This window comes from Motacilla alba, chromosome Z (assembly GCF_015832195.1).
Source record: "Motacilla alba alba isolate MOTALB_02 chromosome Z, Motacilla_alba_V1.0_pri, whole genome shotgun sequence".
Lineage (NCBI taxonomy): Eukaryota > Metazoa > Chordata > Aves > Passeriformes > Motacillidae > Motacilla > Motacilla alba.
This window is the reverse complement of record NC_052046.1, coordinates 6,869,967-6,889,345: the sequence shown is the minus strand read 5'-3', so window position 1 is coordinate 6,889,345 and position 19,379 is coordinate 6,869,967. Positions and strand designations below refer to the sequence as shown.

The window sequence follows — 19,379 nt, the reverse complement described above, 5'->3', positions numbered from 1 at the left end:
TCTGCCAGCTCAGAAAACACAGAGCTTTCCCAAATCTGGGGCCACTGGATTGCATGCTGCATGCAGGTGTGGGACAGCTGATCCCACAATCAGAGCAGGACAGATAGAGAAAAGTGCTCTGCTTTGGAAACACAGATGCCAGCCATAAAGGAAACTTGTGACAAGATGTGACTGTTCTGACTGTGCTATCTGAGACTGTCCCTTTTCACTGCGTGCAGGGAATTTGTGACACAGAGCATCAGTGCTGACTTCATCAATGTTTGCTGGTGTCCCTAAGCAGTCAAGCACCAAACAAAAGTGGTGTTTATTCAACCATTATCGTGGGTGAAGATCTGAAATTTGAATCACAGCTTTTCACTGTGGTTGGTCAGAGAATGACACATGCTGTTATGGCCCTATCTTCCGAGGTGAACTAAACACATTTTCGTGGTGATATTTCCAGTTGTCATGCTCACAACTCTGAATTTTGAATCCTCTGAATACTGTTAAATCCTCAAGGACTTAAGCCTTCAGAAGAAGGGAAAAGACCACTAATGGGAGATGGAGAAAGAATTAAAAAGAGGTACAACATAATGCATAGCTAAACACAAGCACACACAAACACACAGACAATCAACTCAGCCCTACTTTGAATGAAATCACTCTGGGAAGAACAATTCCTTTCACTCCAGGAAATACTGGGTGAATTTCTCCAGCCCATGTTATGTAGGTCAAAGCAGATTATCACAGTAGTCCTCAGGGCTTTAACATCTATGAATATACCCAGCTGATTGCTGAGCAGGCCTGTGGAGTGGCTTGGTGTAATGTGTGCTGATACTGTTCAGACACAGAGAATGGGTACATGCCTGAGCTAAGAGACTGCATTTTTTTGGGTATAAAGCACAATTTTCAGCACTGAGATGCTGTAATTTCATGACAGCATTTATTTACTTTCCCAGCCCTCACTTTGGTTTCTGTGCAGTCTGGGAAAGGGATCTAAGACTTCACTGTCACTGCAGATCCATGGGACAACATTTCTTGGCAGCAGCATACAAATATTTATTCCTACCCTACTCTCAGGGTAGCACTGATGCTTGTCTGACACTACATGTGTTCCACCCCAGACCTGGTCAGCTGCATGAGCTGGCTCACCTCAGGAGCTCTTCAGGAGCTGGACTCAATGATCCTTGTGGGTCCCTTCAAACTCCAGATATTCTCTGATTCTATGATTGCTGTAAAACCCTCAAGCCTGATGAGTGCTACTCTGGCGCAGCAGAGAGAGCGCAAACATGCAGATAAGGGCAGGGGATGACATTGCCCCTGCTCATGGCAGCTGGCCATTGGAGCTATTTGCTTATATTATCCAAACATGTCCTTCTCTGTCCTGTTTTAGGAGTTGTGGTGATTGATACAGGGCTGACTTCAGACACCGCTCCCCTCTAACCCACAGTGACGGCAGAAGGGCTGAAGACGCTTCCTTTCCCAATGTCTTGACAGAGAATGGCTCCAGCAGGAACCAGACCTGGCATCTGTTGCATGTTGCGTTAGGACCCCGGGCTGTGAGCTGTAGCAGCATGGAGCAGACATGCCTTCTGCTCCACTGCCTTGTCTGTGGGGAGCAGCAGACGCTGGGGAGAGGGGGAGACAGGCACTGCTACAGATTCGTTATCATAAAACACCAGGAGCCTGGAGTCAGGGCACGAGCCAGGTCTCGAGGCATTTTAGTCTGCACTATCCCAAGCATGCTTCCAGCTAATTTTCACTGTCCTTTTCTCCCTCTTCCCCCTGCACACAAGGGCTGAGTTATCAGATCCTCAGTATTCATCCCACAGTACAGGTAAAACCAACATTAATTCTTTGCTCTCCCATCTCACAATTTCTATTTCAGCACCTCTCAGTATCTTGGGACACAGCCCTTATACTCTGAGCTTAGCCCACAGGTAAATCCTCAGAGATGTCTGTTTCCACTCTTCCTATGCCCATTGCTCTAAGAAAATATAATAAGAAAAAGAAAAAAAATATGCTCACATTAATATACAGAGAGAGGCAATTTATACAGGGCATTAGGCATGCAGTACAAATGAGAGTACAGGAAAAGAAGAGTGAATGGTGAATGTTTATGGAGTAAGTTAACAACTGGGAATGATGTTGCATTTTCCATGCAAGCAGACAGACAGATATAACATGGTCCCAATAGGGAAGAATAAATCCCTGTAGTTTGTGGCCTACTTTCAGCTTCATTAATGGAATAAAGGCCAGGAGGCATGATGTCATGAAATTAGCTTCCTAATTAAACATTGCCTTTGCCTCTCTTCCCCTCCCTTCTCTGAATGAAGTCAGTGGCTTTTCTGGCTCAAAGTGCTTTCTATTTGTCAAAGATTGAAGCTGCTTCTGAGCAGGGTATTTAGATGTCCTTACCAACATCTCACAACTGCATGTTCTGCAGTTTGAAGCCTGGAGACTGGCACCCTGGCTTCTCTTCTTAGGACTCCTAGAAAGCCCAGTTCAGAACTCAGTTCTTTCACAATCTTGGCCATGCAATGTTCTCCAAGAACCTTTGAAGGAGTGTGCTAGGCATAGCCATTAAGGATTCTAATGTAAATTTGCTGGCTGGAACTGTTCAATGAACTAGTGCTTGCTCTGAATTTGCTCATTTCAAATTTTCACATAAAGAAGGGCCAGAACACCCACTGTAACTTTGGACTGTTCAATCCAACTGAGTGTTGAGCCTGTCTTGCTAGGTAGCAGGAGATTGGGTCTTTGTTGTCCTGTCCTCTCCTTATTACCCCATGTGGTAAAGAACCCCACTGATGAAGAACCAGCCTGATGGTGAGATGGAAACAGATTAAAAATATTCCTTCCTTCCTTCCTAGACATGTACAACAATATTGAGAAACTGAGTTGCTGCCTCATTAAAAAACCACCAGTATCAGGTTGTATACACCCTCTCCAACCATGTCTGAGAGAAGGGAAGAAGTACTCCAAGAAGAACTTCAACTAAAGAAGGAAAGGTTTAGCCTTCTTTACTTTTACAATTTTTACAATATGTTAATACCTCCATTGCTTGTTCCTAATGTAGGTGACTCATACACATACAGAGGAAAAAAATAATCAGTATTTCCCTCCATTCTATAATATAATTGTTTGCAATAGTAATTCCAAAAAAAGACCAAAATTCATTACTATCATGAAAAAATTTGACACAGGCTTCCAAACTAATCCAAAGTTTGTGGCAGCCTAGTAGACCCTTGTAGTGTAGTATTATTAGACCAAGTCCTTATCATAGCTGTAATCAACAGCAAGCCATACCTCTCCCAAGTTTCTCTGCATCCATCATTGGCCTGAACAACTTTTTTACTTTTTTTCTGAATCTACAATATGGGGAGTGCACTGACCTTTCTCCCAGAAAATGTCCATGGCCTTACTTTGTCCATTCAGCTAAAAATGCTGCAAATACAGTATGGCCATGAATAATAGAGAGCCCAAAAGTAGATGTTGCCAAGAGTGGGTGACTCAGGAAGTGGTTCAGACATATGCATGAGAACATTTAGCACAGCAATTCATCAAACGTGGATGTGTTGCTCATATTTATCATTTTTATTCCAATACCAAAGCGGAATCTATTACATTTATTTAAGAAGTTACAGCTCCTGCAGTTCCGGCTCTTGAAGATGAGGATACCCCAGTGGGAGGCCACAGTCCCACTCTCCTTTCTTTCACCACTCAGGTGATATGATGGGAGGTGTACTGATATGTCTCTGTGTTAGGGCTCCTGGTGTGGGGCAGGAGTGGAGTGGAGTGCAGTTTCAGGTGGGACAAGGCTCTAGTTGCTCATCTTAATCTTCATATACAGACCCTGCAGGCACTGGAACCACCCCAGTGTCAAATTTATCACCTATGGGCTCCCTCCTTCCCCTAAAATTCCACGTGTAAAAAAGTGGGGATACAGAATTGAACTTAACTGCTCTGAAAAGATGCATCCTTAGAGTGTGGCTGATATTCAGGGACTCAAATTCCCTTAGCCCCAGCTGTCCACCCCCACTTCATGAACACACTGACGCTGACAAACTGAGACACCAAGCAAGAGAGATGCACAGGGTCATGGAAGGAAGGGGTGATGGGGCTGTGTGCCAGTGATACAAAACATGAGCTATAGCCTTAACCCCAAAGCAAACATCCTCTCCACTCTGCACCTCTCCTCCCCTCTCCCTCTCCCTCTTCCTGCTCTGCCATACAAGTCCCAGTGTGATACTACTACAGGGCATCCCTGTAATGTATGTTAAGTAAGTGTGTGTCTCCGGGTGCGCTTGTCTCCCATGGAGATGGAGTTATTTTCTCTCACTCGGCATCTTTTGTGCAGGTGCATGCTTTACAAACAGAAAAATCAGCACTCTGCAAAAGTGTTTCTGTTAACATTTATCACCCCTTCCCTTAGTCATCACCACAGCAGCCCTCCCGGGGGAATGGGAATGCTAATTCAAGGGAAGATGTAATGCCAGACCATTGGGAGCCCTGGATTAGAACAACAAGAGAAAGAGAGAAGGAGGAAAAAAGAGAGAGTCAGGAAGGGAGAAAGAGTCCTAAAGACAGAGGCAGAGAAAGAGTTGAAGTCTCATTCCCTTTTATTGCAGCTCCATGCTTTTTAATTGTTCCGCCTGAGTAAATTCTTCCTCTGTGATCCTGTTGTTAATGAAAAAGTCCATTGCGGTCACTCTGATGGCTTTAAGCTTATGCTTGTACAATGGTTTCTTGAATCCCAGAGCTGTTAATATATCTGGAGTGGAGCAGCTGCAGGGCAATCTATTTCTATGATAATGTGTATACAGAGGTTTTTTATCTTTTTTCTTTTTTTCTTTTTTCTTTTTTTTTTTTTTTTTTTTTTTTTGGGTACAGGGAAGGCAAAACATGAGTGGTTCCTAACTGTTATCCTCTTTCGTCTCCTTCACCTCTGATCTTTCTTGTAAATATTTCTAGACAGTCTACCCAGAGCCCCAGGTATTATTATACAACTTCATTTTTGATAGGCCACTGTTTAGGGCTGAGACTTTATCTATAACTGAGTGGTATAAAGCTCAGTGTTGCCATTGCCAAATTATAAGTGTACAATGGTTAATCTCTATAAAGGACTCGGCTGGTAAAATGAAAATCCCAAGATAGCCCAAAGTGCTTTTCAACTGCAGCAAAACCTCTGGTTCTGAAATCTAGGAGTAAAATTATTTCACCCTCCAAGAGTTCCCACAGTACACAGGGATTAAAATTGAAATCTTGAGTTTCACTCTATAATATTGTAAAATGTTATAATATGAAACCAAAAAAAATTTTCACACTCTGTCCAAAACTCACAGCACTCATGTTTGAGGTTGTAGTACCACATGGAAATCTATTATAATTTATGCCAGTATAGTTAAATTTAGAGCTTATTTCACTGTCACACAGGTTGATCAAAAATAATGTTCTCTTTTTCCCTCAATTCCTCTTTCTAATGAAAGTTTTGAAAATTGACATGAAATAAGAATTTGAAATCTCCTAAAATGTACCAGCTACTCCTGAAAGGGGCAACAAACCTTCAACTCCATCCCTCAGCTTCCCCCTTTCAGAAAGTCAAACACATTTTTGATGGAAAAAAAATTAACTACAGTTTTCTAGTACATAATATTCCTATTTTTAGCAAGAAGTGTAGTATAGTGAGGATTGCCCTACAAAGCTTAGCATGACGTGTAAAAACAGCACATTGAGACACAGAACTTTGCTGCATCATTTGTAGAGATCCTTCGGATCTAATTTATGTAAAAAAAAAGGAGAGACTCTCTTCAATTATGTGCAGCAAAAGCATATTCAACTTGAAGACACACAACATCTCCTTAAAAATCTGTTGAAAATAGAGAGCCCTTTGCAGGCAGTGAAGATGTCAACTCATCTTCTTTGTACTTTTTAATACTGTCCAAATCCAAATAATCCAAACTTCAAGCCTTTATAAGTGTTGGCATCACAATCTCAACCTTGGTGAAAGGTGTGGCCAAAACACAGCAAAAAATCTAGTGGTTTCCTCTTTTATTCTTTGGCATACTATGAAATGGATTATTGCTCTAACTTTCCCCAACCCCTTGTAGTTATTTAGAAGAAGCTGCCCAAGAAAGGTAAAAACAGCAAACTTGACTCAGTTTGTCACAGATGTACATTTGGGCCTAAAAAGGGCAATGGCACTTCACATATGAGCACTGAAGAAAAGAACATTTGGAGACCTTACTAGAAGGGTTTTGCGACACCAAAAATAAAAAAAGTTATATTCAGTATTAAACCAGAAGAGTCTAGCAATATACATACATATATATATATATATGTATATATTTTTTCCCTCTTTACTTCCTCATGAGAAGGCAAATATTCTTCTAGTGAAGGCAGGAGAATGAAAGATTCAATGGCCAGCTTCCTGCAACTATGCATTTTTTTCAATCTAAAGACAACACTGTGTCAGTGAAAGGTCTTGTTTGAGCAGCTGGAGACTTGAAGATTTACATTTTTAGGCAGTGTAAAATAGTTGGCCAATAAGAGCAACTCAGAAAATGAAGGGAAAATTTAATCTGAAGCTTATTCAAATACTCGACCTCTATTTAATTGCAGCCCAGCTAAGATCCTTAAGGGTGCTCTACCTGTCCAGTTCTTTCAGGTTATACTCTACTAATCACTCCCCATATTGAATTAAGTTGACATTGCATCTGCAATTAAAAATAAATGCGACAGTGCAAGGAAGCAAGAGGATCTTATTCAACAAAAACAAGCAGTGATTCATCTGTAATCTTTTGTATCAGGCACACCACCTCCTTTACTGTAGTGAGATGTGCTACTCAGTCAAGCTTCTGTTGACATGTTTTGACAAAATTTATTTCTTCAGGTTGTTTGCTTGATCCTAGAGAGCAAAAGATAGAGCCCTGCTGTTTTGTACATTGTATAAGCTCCTAATAAGGAAGAGTGTCTTTTCCCTGGAGGACTTAAATTAAAAGAGACATGACAGAGAATAGGAACAGCAATAAAAGCAAAGACAAAAGTTGAAGGGCAACGTTTTCAGAGAATGTTTGGATACTAGAAACTTTCAGGGGTCAGTTCTCTTGGTTGTCTGGAAGAGGACAGTGGAGTCCGGTGCAAATATCAATTCTGGATAAGGAGATGGGACAGCTGGGTTTGCTGCTGTGTGGACATATCTGCTGGCTCCAAATGAGCTCAGGCATTTGTACCTCAGAGCCCCCTCTGGTGCAGACATTGCTTGGAAATCACTCCCGAGCTCTGAGGTCACTTTCTTGCTTTTGGAAACCTTTTTTAAAAAAAAAACAAAAACAAAAACAACTAACACACAAGGCTGGGTGTGAATTCTTGTAAATGAAACAGAGATAGTGAATGGTGTTTGGTAGGGCAGAGCTGCAACACACACTGCAGGCTTGGGGCTCTATTTGTAGCTCAGGCAGCTTTCTCTGGAGGCCAGGTTTTCTATTCTCTAACAAAGGTACAAAATTCTCTTTTAGAGTCACCATTGGTGACTGAAGAGTTTTGATTTAAAGGACAACATCAAACAAAAAATAATAAAATCATCCTGGATCAAAATGAGACTAGTATATCTGGCTAGTTTAAGGGCCAGGTCTTGGCATCCTAGGTGGATCAGATGGTTTTGTGAAAAATATTTGTATTGTTAACCCACTTCTGTGTGGGCCTTCAGTTGAAATGGTGGTGCTTCCAGGAAATATGCAGCTGTGTACAAGGAGAACAACCATTAACACAGGCCCAGATAGTGATATGCAGCCAACTGAGCCAGTCTGTTTCCTTCTCCAGAAAAAAAGTACAAAATGTGTTGACTTGATGTCTTAGGGAGAAAAGAAAAACAAAGAAAAAAAAAAAACAAAACTAAAACCTAACCAAGAAAAACAACAACAAAAAAGAAGCTGGACTCACACCAACTCAGCCTTTACAAAGTCTAGGCTTGGCCTCAACCTTGCTGCAAGACAGAGATGAATGCAACAACCCTCTCTCCAGAGAACCCTACCAGCACATATCACAATAGTACCAGCTGAACTGCAGATGCTTTGTAGCAAGTAGCCTTTAAGGACCTGGGAAACCAGCCCACTGCCTTATTGAGCTATTACCTCCTATACAAACATTACATTTACCATCCACATCCCTACCAGAGGCACTGCAGTTTCATTCTGGCTTACCAGGTACAATGACTGCTGCTTCCCTCTCGATCTTTTTCAATTTTTGTGCTCCCCTGTCTCACTGTTCCTGTTGTCCTCAGGAAAGCTGGAATCATGCTGCTCCAAAACTCACTGCTATCTACAGATCAGTGCAAAACTGTAGGCACACATTTCCATTTGGCCATTATTGTCTGCCCTAGATGAGTGAAACCAGATTAGCTTTGCTTCTACAAGAAACTTTAGACTTTGAGAAAGCAGAAGCATTCCTTCCTTTAGTCTAATATTACAGGGAATATAACTTTATACGCTCATTGCCAAGCTACACTAAACATTGTGCCGTTTTAGCTGCTGCAAGAACAGCAAATAAAAATGCAGCTTGCATGTTATAATTTTCAATACAGTAGTTGCTGGCTCAGGCAAAGCAAGTTAAGGGGGGGGCAGAAAACCCTAAAGGATTCTGGGTATTTTTTTTCCCTTTTACCTCATTAAGCTTTGCTTCCAATTACATTTTAATGATGCTTGATGTCTTCTGTATGCTAGCATTTACTGCAGTCTCTTTAAATTTAATCGTCTTGATAATGGGTTACTCTGACACTGCAAATTAGGGGCTGAAAGAAACCTTTTGCCACATCCAGGAAAAGCTGTATGTCCACTCTGCAGCCTGTTGCTACTCAGCAAGAAATAGCAGCCTGGCATTGTAGTGTTCCTTCTGCCTCATGGCTTCCTGCTTCCTTAATGGTGAATTAAGATGAACTAATCACACTCAGGGGGTAGGGGGAAGTAGAAGAAAAAAGTTTATTTCTGGAATGTTGTTTTCTACCAATGTGTTTGAAGCCACTTTGGGGCATGGGGCACCATTTTGAGCAGTTTTCCTCAGTTTTCCTCACCCTCATCAGGAGCTCTAATGGTTGGCTTCTTGCCGTAACTGGCAACTAAGGGGAGTTTATGGATTTATTCTTGAAGATAGTCTTACCTTTTTCTAGCACCTCTCATCCTCATACAACAGGCATCTAGATAGTATCCACGCAAGCTGTAAACTCACAGCCTCATGTGGAAAGATGAGAAGTGTAAAATTAGAGGCTCATCACCCACATATTTTCACACTTGCTTGTGCTGTATTTTGGATACTGCTTTTGCTATCAGTTTATATGACTTCCCATCATCAAAACATCTAATCACCTAGCAACCACTGGGTCAAAACCCCTCCCAGGAGTTGAACATTTCCAGATCCCTTCTTATTCTAGGAACACAATAAACAGGAAAAAATCTGCAGGAAAAGGAAAGAACAGAGACAACAAGGAAGAACACTCAGAAAGAAGTTTAAAAAAACAAGTGCCACCAGTCATAAGTAAATTCAGTGGTGTAGTGGGATTTAGGTCAGGTCCAGGTTGCGCTGAGATCTAGAGTCTCCCCTTTACATTTCCCAGCTTTCTTTTGGTAATTGTTCAATTTGCCTAATTATTATCTCAGTAGAAAGCAACAGGGTCTCCAAACCACATATCTTTAAGTATATCAGTGGAATAAGTCCCTCTCCAGCCACAGAGACAAACAGGGAAATAGTGCTTCATTAGCACATCCTGTTTGCCACTAAAAAAATGAACCTGCAGCTTCGGCTTGATCCCTACCTTCTGAGTGTTCCTCAACACCCAAATCACAAACTGCACTGACAGTGGTGCAATAGACTCAAAAAAAGGGAAGAGTAGGGTGAAGACTCTAGTTTCTCTCTAGCTGTTATCTTCCACTGTTAAGGGAGCTCAGTGATGGAATAGATAGAGTGGTGAAATCATTCCCATTCTCCATCTCATAACAGCATTTCTTCTGGAAAGAGTGGTATGTCACTGAGATGAGTACACAATTTTGGTTCAGAAGATGGCAGGCTGGTGCAAAAAATGCAGATACTTCTCATTATGTTTGCAGAAAGTAACTAGTTTGCTTAATGGCTGTCCCATTAAAGACAATAATTAAATAGATTATGGAAGCTGAACTAATCTAACAGCCTCTATGACAAAGACAAACATTTATGCTATAAGTCTGATGGATCTCATTTTTTTTTAAAATTCTCCTTCCTGGCTTTTTTTTTTTTTTTTTTTTGTGAAGGAACTGTTTTAGTGTATCAAGGGCCATAGTTTCAGTCATCTCTGAAGGTCATGGTGGAAGAGATTACTTCAAATGTCCCTGTGGACACCCTGTAAACCAGGCAGTTTATACCTGCAGTATAATTCTCAATTAATAACTGATTTTTTCTAGTTGTAACTTTAATAAACTCTAATCTGTATAAAATTGACCATATTGCTCACCTTATTTTTCCCAAACTAGGAGAAGGACTCTACTCTGATCTACCATTCTCCCACCCCCACCTTGCCCTGCTTTCTTAAAGAACCATAAAAGCACAATGGGATAACTGTGAATAAAAATACATTTGTGAAACTGTTTGAAATTTCTAAAATTAGTACGAATTTGTTTCTAAAAGTTGGCAATTTTTCAAGTGGCTTCATCCCTAGTTCTTTCCAGTGCATAATTTTTACCTCCATTGTTTTCCTTCCAACTCAACTCTTTTATGCTGAAATAAATTTAGAAAGGAGAAAAAAATTCCATCCAGAACTCACAAACCTTTTGATTTTAACCTTATAAATGAACTTGAAAGAAAATAATATACATTACTGCCAAGATGTCTCTTTTACAAGCAAGAACTACTATTTTAGGGAAGCAGAATGTGCAGAAGGAAAATCCTGGCTGTTCTTCTCAGTCCTAAAATAACCCTCTACATATTTTTTATTTATTTTTTTTGTTCATTGGTTTTGGTTTTTGTATATTTTTTTTTACTCGGGGTTGCTTTTGTTTGTTTTTAAGGATCTGATTTAGGTTAAGGATGGCATAAAAACCCAATCAATATCTCAAGGAAAATGTCTCACTTCAAACAACGCTCAGCCTAACACATCTCCATTTATTCAGCTTCCTTTCCATTTCACTGCTATTTTAATGGGGTCTCCTCCCTTTTGCTCTAAAATAATCCCCTTACATCTTTAGAATCAATTTCTCAAAGGCCCCAGATGCCATCCTGTTGCTTTTCCAAAAGCCTTGGAAATGGACTGGAAACCAGAGAGGGTAAGGCTCTCTCCCCAGAGGCTTCAAATGCCCACTGATTCGAGCAGGCATTTGCTTTCTTGAGGAAGGCTGTTCTCCTCAGCACGTTTGTATTTCTGTGTAAGTGCTATGCCAAGAATTCACACAAAAGCATAAAAAAAAAAAAAAAAAATGGAGTATGTTGCCCAGCTCAGGGCCCCCAACACAAGAAAGATGTTGATCTGTTGGAGTGAGCCCAGAGGAGAGTCACTAAATTGGCCAGAGGGCTGGAGCACCTCTCCAGGTCTCCAGGTGAAGACAGGCTGAGAAAATTCGAGTTGCTCAGCCTGAAGAAGTGAAGACTTCAGGGAGACCTTATAGCATCTTCCAGTACCTAAAGGGACTACAAGAAAGCTGGAAAGAGATGCTTCACAAGGATTTGTAGAGGTAGCATGAAGCGCAATGGCTTTAAGCTGAAGGAGGGTAGATTTATATCAGATATTAGGAAGAAATTCTCTGTTGTGAGGGTGGTGAGGCATTGACATAGGTTGCCCAGAGAAACTATGGATGCATCCTGTAACACTTCTCTCCTGCTTCCAACATCAAAAGTTACCTCAGGGTTACTTTTCTGGCTTTGGATGAACATGACTCTAATGAATGCAGCTTTCACCTAGGCTCAGGATCAACATTGATATATGCAAGAAAAGTCTATGTGAATCCATGAAAGTTTTGCTTTTTCATCAGCTGCAGAATTTGTGCTTACTTGTGCTATCCATTTCTATTTTGCAAAAAACATCTATCTCCTCCCATTCGCAAGTGGGAAGTTAAGGGTTTGGCAAAGCACATTAAATAAATCTGTGGCAAAATTATGATTAAACCTCCATCCTCTGTTTTAGTTGTTTTCCTCTGAGCCTTGCTAGGTGATAAACAGATCTCCTCTGACCTGTTGATCTAGGGCCCACATTCTCTTAATTATCATCTGGGCTGCTATTCCAGTCTAAAATAAATAAATAACTAATGAGGAAAAAGAATTCTTTCCACAGATTCCCACTACCTTGAGTGTTGTTTTCCCCTCCACCAGCCCATTTATCATTCAGGGAACATAAATAATTGAAAAGAATAGTACATAAAATTAATTGTAGAAAACACAGGCTTTTAAATTCTCATCTGCATTAAAAAATAAAACAGGGATGCTTGAGCACTCCATTTTGTAAAGTCACTTCCAGCAGACTTTCTGCATCTGCATAGAATTAGCTGCCAGATTTAGCAGCACCATTCTACCTGTGAAGAAGTTCTTATCTAGCACCCATAGATCTATATCATAGGAAAGCATTAATTGAATATTTATTGACAAACACCGGAGAGAGGCGAGAAAGAGGCTGACTGAGCATGAAAGAAGACAGAAAGAGGGAGAAGTGAAGTCAGAAAAGTGGGAAAAGAAAGCTTATGCGTTTTTCCAGGACATACTGAAATACTGTATGTTTCAGGACATAGAGGCATAAATTTCAAGGCATCTGAAATGTTATGACTCTATAAAAGGACCTGAAGACAAAGGGTACAGTACTTTGTGCTGTTGCCTTCAGCACATCCAGGGAGGATGAACCCATCCAGCACACCCAGTTACAATGATCATTTCCAAGACAAAGCTCTGACACCTGCCCACAAGGAATCAGTAAGAGGCTGTGATCCAGTCCATCATAGGACCTGGCTGAATCCTGAACATCCTGTTTTACCCGGTTTTCCTAAGGAAACAGGATTCACAGAACTGTGCTATGTTTATTACCTATCTCTTTGTCCCCTTCTTTCTCTGCCAATATTTCTTATAGCAGCTGAGCAATTTTAACCAAATTTGACAGAGTGAGAGAAAGAAAATTCTTCAAGACAAAAAAAAGACATTACTTTCTGTGGATGTTTATGAGACTAGACAGCTGAGTGAAGGAAAGCTTTGTAAACCTCTTTTGAGAGAAAACTGAAGTATGTTCACCTTTTTATATTAGACATAGGATAATCTACAAAAAGGATGTGATGAGAGAAAGGAGAGAGATTGGATAACAAAGGAAACTGAGCCCCATTCCTTCTGCTGCGCAAAGATCTTATTTACATCTTCAGCCCTTAACTGCCTTCTAGCCATAAATAAAGCAATGTAACTGATGCCTGTCAGAAATGTTTTGTGCCCTCTCTTTTCTACCTCCCCCACACAAGGGAGAAGCCTGTGTGAAGACCAAAGACTTGCCTCTGAAGATTTTGTGGTGCTTCTTATGGGCTACTGGAGATGATGGGCTGATGGCGGGCAGCTGGGACAAAATGCTTCAGGATACTCTGAAAAGAGGGAAAACTAGAAAGAGAGGTAAAAACTGGGATGGAGCAAGAAACAGGGAATAAGGAAGGAATAAGGTGAAAAAGGTAATCTGTGAATTCTGTTTGGGTCAAATGAATTGACTTAGGATCAAGGCAATCAAGACTGTCATTGGCTGTCATCTAAACCTACAGTTGTGTCACAGGCTTTGTATGGATGTGTGGAGTCCAATTTTCTCATCTCTCAGGAGCTAGGTACTTGCAATTGGTTTTCAGATAGCTGTAGAGGGATTTTGGGCTGCAGGAGAGCAGTACCAGGATGATTGACCATGACCATGCAAATGCCATCCAGAACCAGAACCAGAAACAGAACCAGAACCAGAACCAGAACCAGAACCAGAACCATGAAGTTCTGAAGTAATTTATACTAATGGTGGTTTATTGCAAGGAGTTATTATGTGACACCATGGGAGGATAAAATAGAGGAAGACTCATGGAAATGAGATGAGGCACTAGGTTCCCAAGAGAAGCAGTAAAGGCTATCTGAGATGTTAAAAACCAGGCCAAATAAAATACTTGAAAAAAGACAAATCAAGAGATACTCTCATTTTGTCTTCACTTCACTATGACTCTTCTAGTGACTTTCTGAATGTTGGTATAGAAACCTTCCCCCACTTTTTTTTTTTCCTGGAAAAACTCCCAAACTTTCTTTCAGAAGACATTGAGATTCTCAGCTCACACGCTGCTATTGACAGAAGACCTCAGGTTTGTTTGCACCTTGACTGGGAGTCAGATAATCCTGACAAAAACATTGCAGAGACACGGCAGCTTTGCTCTCGCCAGCAAACTCACTGATGTGTGGCCCAAGGGTGTGTGCGCCACTGTTGTGCTTCTCTTAAATCTTTGTTTTTATAGTGGAGGCATAGCAAAAAGACAGATGATGCCAACTCCAGCGTGGGGGGTACATGCCTACCCTTCTCCGCAAACCGCTTGGGGTTGTCTCTGCTCATGAGCCTCTGATACAGGGATGTGTCCCTCTCCATGTTGTTGTCCATGGCCTCACTTTTGCTCAAGAATTCCTAGGGGTTGCTAGGAGGAAGGATGGTTCAGTGGTTAAGGGCTAACCAAAGGCTCAAGAGATGTGGTCTTAATTCCCTCTGTGGTTTCAGGCAAGACACTTAGCCCGACATCCACACAGCAAAATGTCAAAACACTGCATTTCAATGCAGTCAGAGACAAAGTGCTTTATGGTGGAAATGCCAAAGGAAAAAACAAAACTTTCGTATTTGGAAATTGGGCTTTTCTTTTCAAAATGCCTTTGTTTTAAAAAAGGAAGGAAAAAAGGCCCCAAAATGGGTTCAATTAACAAAAAAAAACAAAACCAAACAATAATTACATAACTTTCCAACGTCTGTCTTGTATGAAGCAAGGCAAGAACAAAGCATTTCACATTTATCCTAAAAGAAATTACATTTTTTCTTTTGTTTCATATAGAAATTTTACATTTTATTCCATTAAATCTGAAGTTGGGTTTCTCCTCACTCCAAACTGTAATTCTGCCTTGACCAACTGGCACAAAATTCAAGCTCCAACTGGGAAAGGATAAAGAAAGTTGAGGAGAACAAAGAAAAGAGTTGACAATGAGATAATTTCAAGTTATTTCTTGTTTTGATAAACATGTCATAGATAAACAAAAATAAGCCAGGGAGACAAATCTAATAGGGGTGAGAGTCTCTTTGAACATATGTTCTTGACTCAGAGATTTCTGAAAAAAAATGTAGTCTGGCTATCAGCCAGTTTCTCTGCTTAAGACTGATGTGACAACTAATTAGCTGAAATGGGGAAATATATCTTTAATGCACCAGTTATGTACATGTAACTTGCTCTGTTTATCTGTCTGTTCATTTCCCCCCCCCTCTTTTTCTGACCCCCACAGACTACTCACATGAGATACTTTAAAGGCCTGTTGCTTGGTAAGATTTTGATCGCAACTTTCCCGTGGTGGTGGAAGAACTCTGGGAGGGCATTCAACATTTCATCCACAAAGCATTTAAAGGAAGAAAGAGTGAAAGACAGAAAGGAGGACAGAAAGAGAGAACTAAGGAATTCAGAGGGATGCATTATTCAGCATGCTTGGAAATAACCCTTTTCACTGGCTCCACTAAGCCCAAATGCCCTGGAGGTTTTCACTATCTATCTTTTTCCAATGCGGCTCAGAAAAAAAGCTCACATCTGTCAAGATCACAGTTTCAAGAGTCCCAATTTATTCAGCTGAATGGGATAAAAGCGCCTGTTGGAAAAAGATTTGAAAGGGGGGTGGGGGAGGGAGACTGTCCAGTTCCTACATCTATCTTTCTAACTCTGTGTGTGTGTGTGTATAAAACACACTCATTCAAATACACGCACAGGCAAAGCTGCCTGCTCTCCTTCCAGCACAGAACTGTTTTTCCAACTTCACGCAGGGCAGTTCTGCAAATCTCACATCTGTCAAGAGCTGGGCAGATTTACATGCATTGACCTATAGATATGCAACCTAAGCACATATGGATATGGTATAAGGAGATATAGATATATACAGGAGGCTGCGAGTGTAAGGAGAAGGGAATATAAAGGAAAAGCTTAAAAATCTTGTTGACTTTTTTTAATCTCTGCCCTTCTTGATCTGCTAAATGCTGTCACAAAAACATTTATTAATATGCAAATTCTAAGTAGCAATCTGGAGCCAGTCAGGTTGCGCTAATTTGCACATTAATATCCCTCTTCTGGTTTGCCTTTGCTCTCCAGCGGAGGAGAGGAGACAGAGGAATCTCGTGCTGTATCCTTTTAAAAGGCTGCCACTGCGGTGGTCTGAAGTTTCATTTGAAATGCTGATGTGCATTTGAAGAGGAGAAATACAAACACCATCACCATCTAACTCAGATGCAGAGAACAGTCAGAGGGAATAGAGAGCGTACAAGAGAACCCACTGCCAGATGCTTCCTCCCCAAATCCCACAGCGGCAAAGGCAGCACCAGGATAAAATCGGTCTCAGAAACTGACTTTGGAGTTCCGATTGTTCTCTCCTGTGGACTGATCTGTGCTTTCTGTGGCCTGGCTTTCTTCTGAGCCTGGTCTTCCTGGAGTTCACACACTGAGGGTAGGGAGGATGGAAGTTCTGGGAAGTTTTGGGAAGGGAAGTTCTGGGAAGGGAAGTTTTTGGAAGGGAAGGGAAGGGAAGTTTTTGGAAGGGAAGTTTTTGGAAGGGAAGTTTTTGGAAGGGAAGGGAAGGGAAGGGAAGGGAAGGGAAGGGAAGGGAAGGGAAGGGAAGGGAAGGGAAGGGAAGGGAAGGGAAGGGAAGGGAAGGGAAGGGAAGGGAAGGGAAGGGAAGGGAAGGGAAGGGAAGGGAAGGGAAGGGAAGGGAAGGGAAGGGAAGGGAAGGGAAGGGAAGGGAAGGCTATCTCTCTGAGGAGGAGAAGAAAGAGAGAGGGAAGACCTTCCATAAGAAATAGTACCTGGAATTTGGTTGTAGCAGAATTAGCATGTAGCATGCTCAAAATATAGAAAGGGAGTTGATTATATAGTAGTAGACTTATGAATCAACTTGCTCCTACATACAGGTATGTATGTAAAACCTTGTTAAAACCAAAAGCTGTGGAGAATTCAATCTCCACAATTCAAAATCTACCCAACGCTCCTAACTGCAAATGGCACACTTCAGAAAATGTCTGAGCTTGAACTTGCTGCAAGGGTGCTGAAACTAAGTAATACAATTTTTTTGCCTTCCTCTTACATCTTTATTTGAACATTTTCTTACAGGAGAAGATGCTGGACAAGGAGGAGTTTTGGTCTGAGTGAGTAAAGCTCTTAGGAAAGGTGGGATTTTGCTTAAGTGAATAAACATATGACAAAGCCTATGAGTAATCATAAAAGCTGTACACTAGAGTAATAAAGTGGTTGACCCAGCACTTATGGGCACATTCCTGCAACTTGCTTAGGTAATCCTGCTCCTATGTTGGGTCTATTTCTTCTTGGAGAAGGTGAGGCTGGGGAATAGAGTCTTGAATTAGTTATTATACTTTATAAGGTAGCTGAAAGTTTTAGACTGTCAGTGTTGGGATATGCTTAGTTTTAAAAAAATTGCTTTTACAGAGAAACTGAAACAATGAAGCAATAGACTGGCAGATTCTCTAATGGTCTTTCAGACTTTCTTCCAATCTTATGTCAAACTAAAAGATTAAATAACTGTGTTCTTATGCATTCAGGCCTAAAACCAAGAGAAGACTGGCCTTGTGATGTGAACCTAGTCAGTCACCCCTAGTGTAACTTAAATTGATTGAGATCTCCATACCCTGGACTAATTTCTCCAGAGACTAGGTTGAGACCTTCAGCTTGCTCCTATCATTTGATAACAGCCACTTTTGCTCTTGACTGCCCTAAGTCAAATGTAGTCCAGAGACCCTGAGGTGAAAAGATCCCTTCCAACCAACTTGATCAATAGCCTGAGTCTGTTCTGCAAAATTGTCGGGCAGATTTGCCAGCGAGGTCACCAAGTGTATTTACCCAGACTTTCATTCATGGTGTTGATTGTAAAGCTCATGATATTTTATTCACACACTGCAAAATGTAAGAGTTCTGTTATGGACTGTTATGGAGTTCTGTTATGGAAGCCATGAGGTCCCTGTAGGTACAAGTTCTTCAGTCCCCATTAACAACTGTAAGTTTCTGATAAACTGTTATTACACTGTATGCCTTTACACATATGCTTAAAGGTGTAAATGAGAGGTGAAGAAATGGATCTACTCATCTCATTTATAAGTACAAGGCAGATGCGATGAGGATGAAACACATCTTGCCTAATTTTAGCTACCTTGAAGACAAAATGTCTACTTTAACCTCTGTAGTCCTCCTAGCTTAAATAAGGAAAACATCTCTCTTGGAAGAGATTTATCCTGTTCTGGACAGTTACCTGCTTTGGGTGTGAGAGCAGAGGTACCTTTCTCATCAGTGGCTGAAGAAGGACCAGAAAATCTAGTTTGGATTGCATGCATTATTTTGGACAGTCTGAGATCCAATGATATGATCATCCCTCCTTCCAGGAACTAAAATGCCTGTGATCTTAATCCTACCCTTTAGTGCATGAGGACCTACACCTAGTGCCAACGTTGATCCTAGTGCAAAGTCAATGTAAAAATGTCAGCAAAAAAAAAAGAAGGTTGCTGCTTTCTTTCCCTCAGAACTATGAAAATAGCATGGGGAGGAAAGTACAGGATCAACTATTGCTACCATGGGGGCTGATGCAGAGATGGGTAAAGAGGGAGGTGCCTTTGGTGAAAGCTGGACCTACTGACAACAATCGCAGACGGGCAGGGGAAGGTGCAAGGTCAACCTGTAGATCACTGGAAACTAAGCACTTCCAATCCATTAATTAATTACACAGCTGGAAAGAGGGGACTGTAAAAAAAAAAAAAAAAGGTGAATACAATGACATTGCTGACAACAGGAGCCCTCTATTTATCAGTCATAATGAGCTTCTTCCGCCCCCCTGCATCCTCCCTCCCCCAGTGCTACAGCTGCACTGATGTGACTGAGCACTTGGGCTCCCTTCTCACTCCCCAGCCAGTCCCCTCCTTGCCAACGTGAAGGTGACTCAGTTATTCATATCAGTTAGTCCTGGGGTATCTCAGTCTGTAACAAGGTTCTTGGAGAGTAAACACCACCCCACTGATGCACCACATCTGCCTGCTCTTTTCTTGGGATCTTTTGCCCAACAGCTCCTTCCCTTCCCTCTTGACATCTTGTGCAATAAGCCCCTGGCTGGAATTGAAGGGCTAAAGACAAAAGTGCTACCACCTGCTCCAAATACTTGAAGCCAATGAAGTGAGA

At 41.3% G+C, this 19,379-nt stretch overlaps 1 protein-coding gene and 1 long non-coding RNA gene across 22 annotated transcripts in view; one reads left to right on the top strand and one right to left on the bottom strand.

The window, feature by feature from the left end:
• CELF4 (CUGBP Elav-like family member 4) overlaps window positions 1–19,379 on the bottom strand; it is a 710,045-nt gene that overhangs the window by 443,985 nt on the left and 246,681 nt on the right. The window lies entirely within an intron of this gene.
• LOC119696209 overlaps window positions 10,567–19,379 on the top strand; it is a 125,283-nt gene continuing 116,470 nt past the window's right edge. For 2 of the 3 annotated variants that reach the window (XR_005255542.1, XR_005255540.1), the window contains exons 1-2: window positions 10,567–16,653; window positions 17,313–17,369. This is a non-coding gene — a long non-coding RNA (uncharacterized LOC119696209). The remainder of the gene's footprint in view (window positions 16,654–17,312; window positions 17,370–19,379) is intronic. The other variant, XR_005255541.1, reaches the window with a different exon arrangement.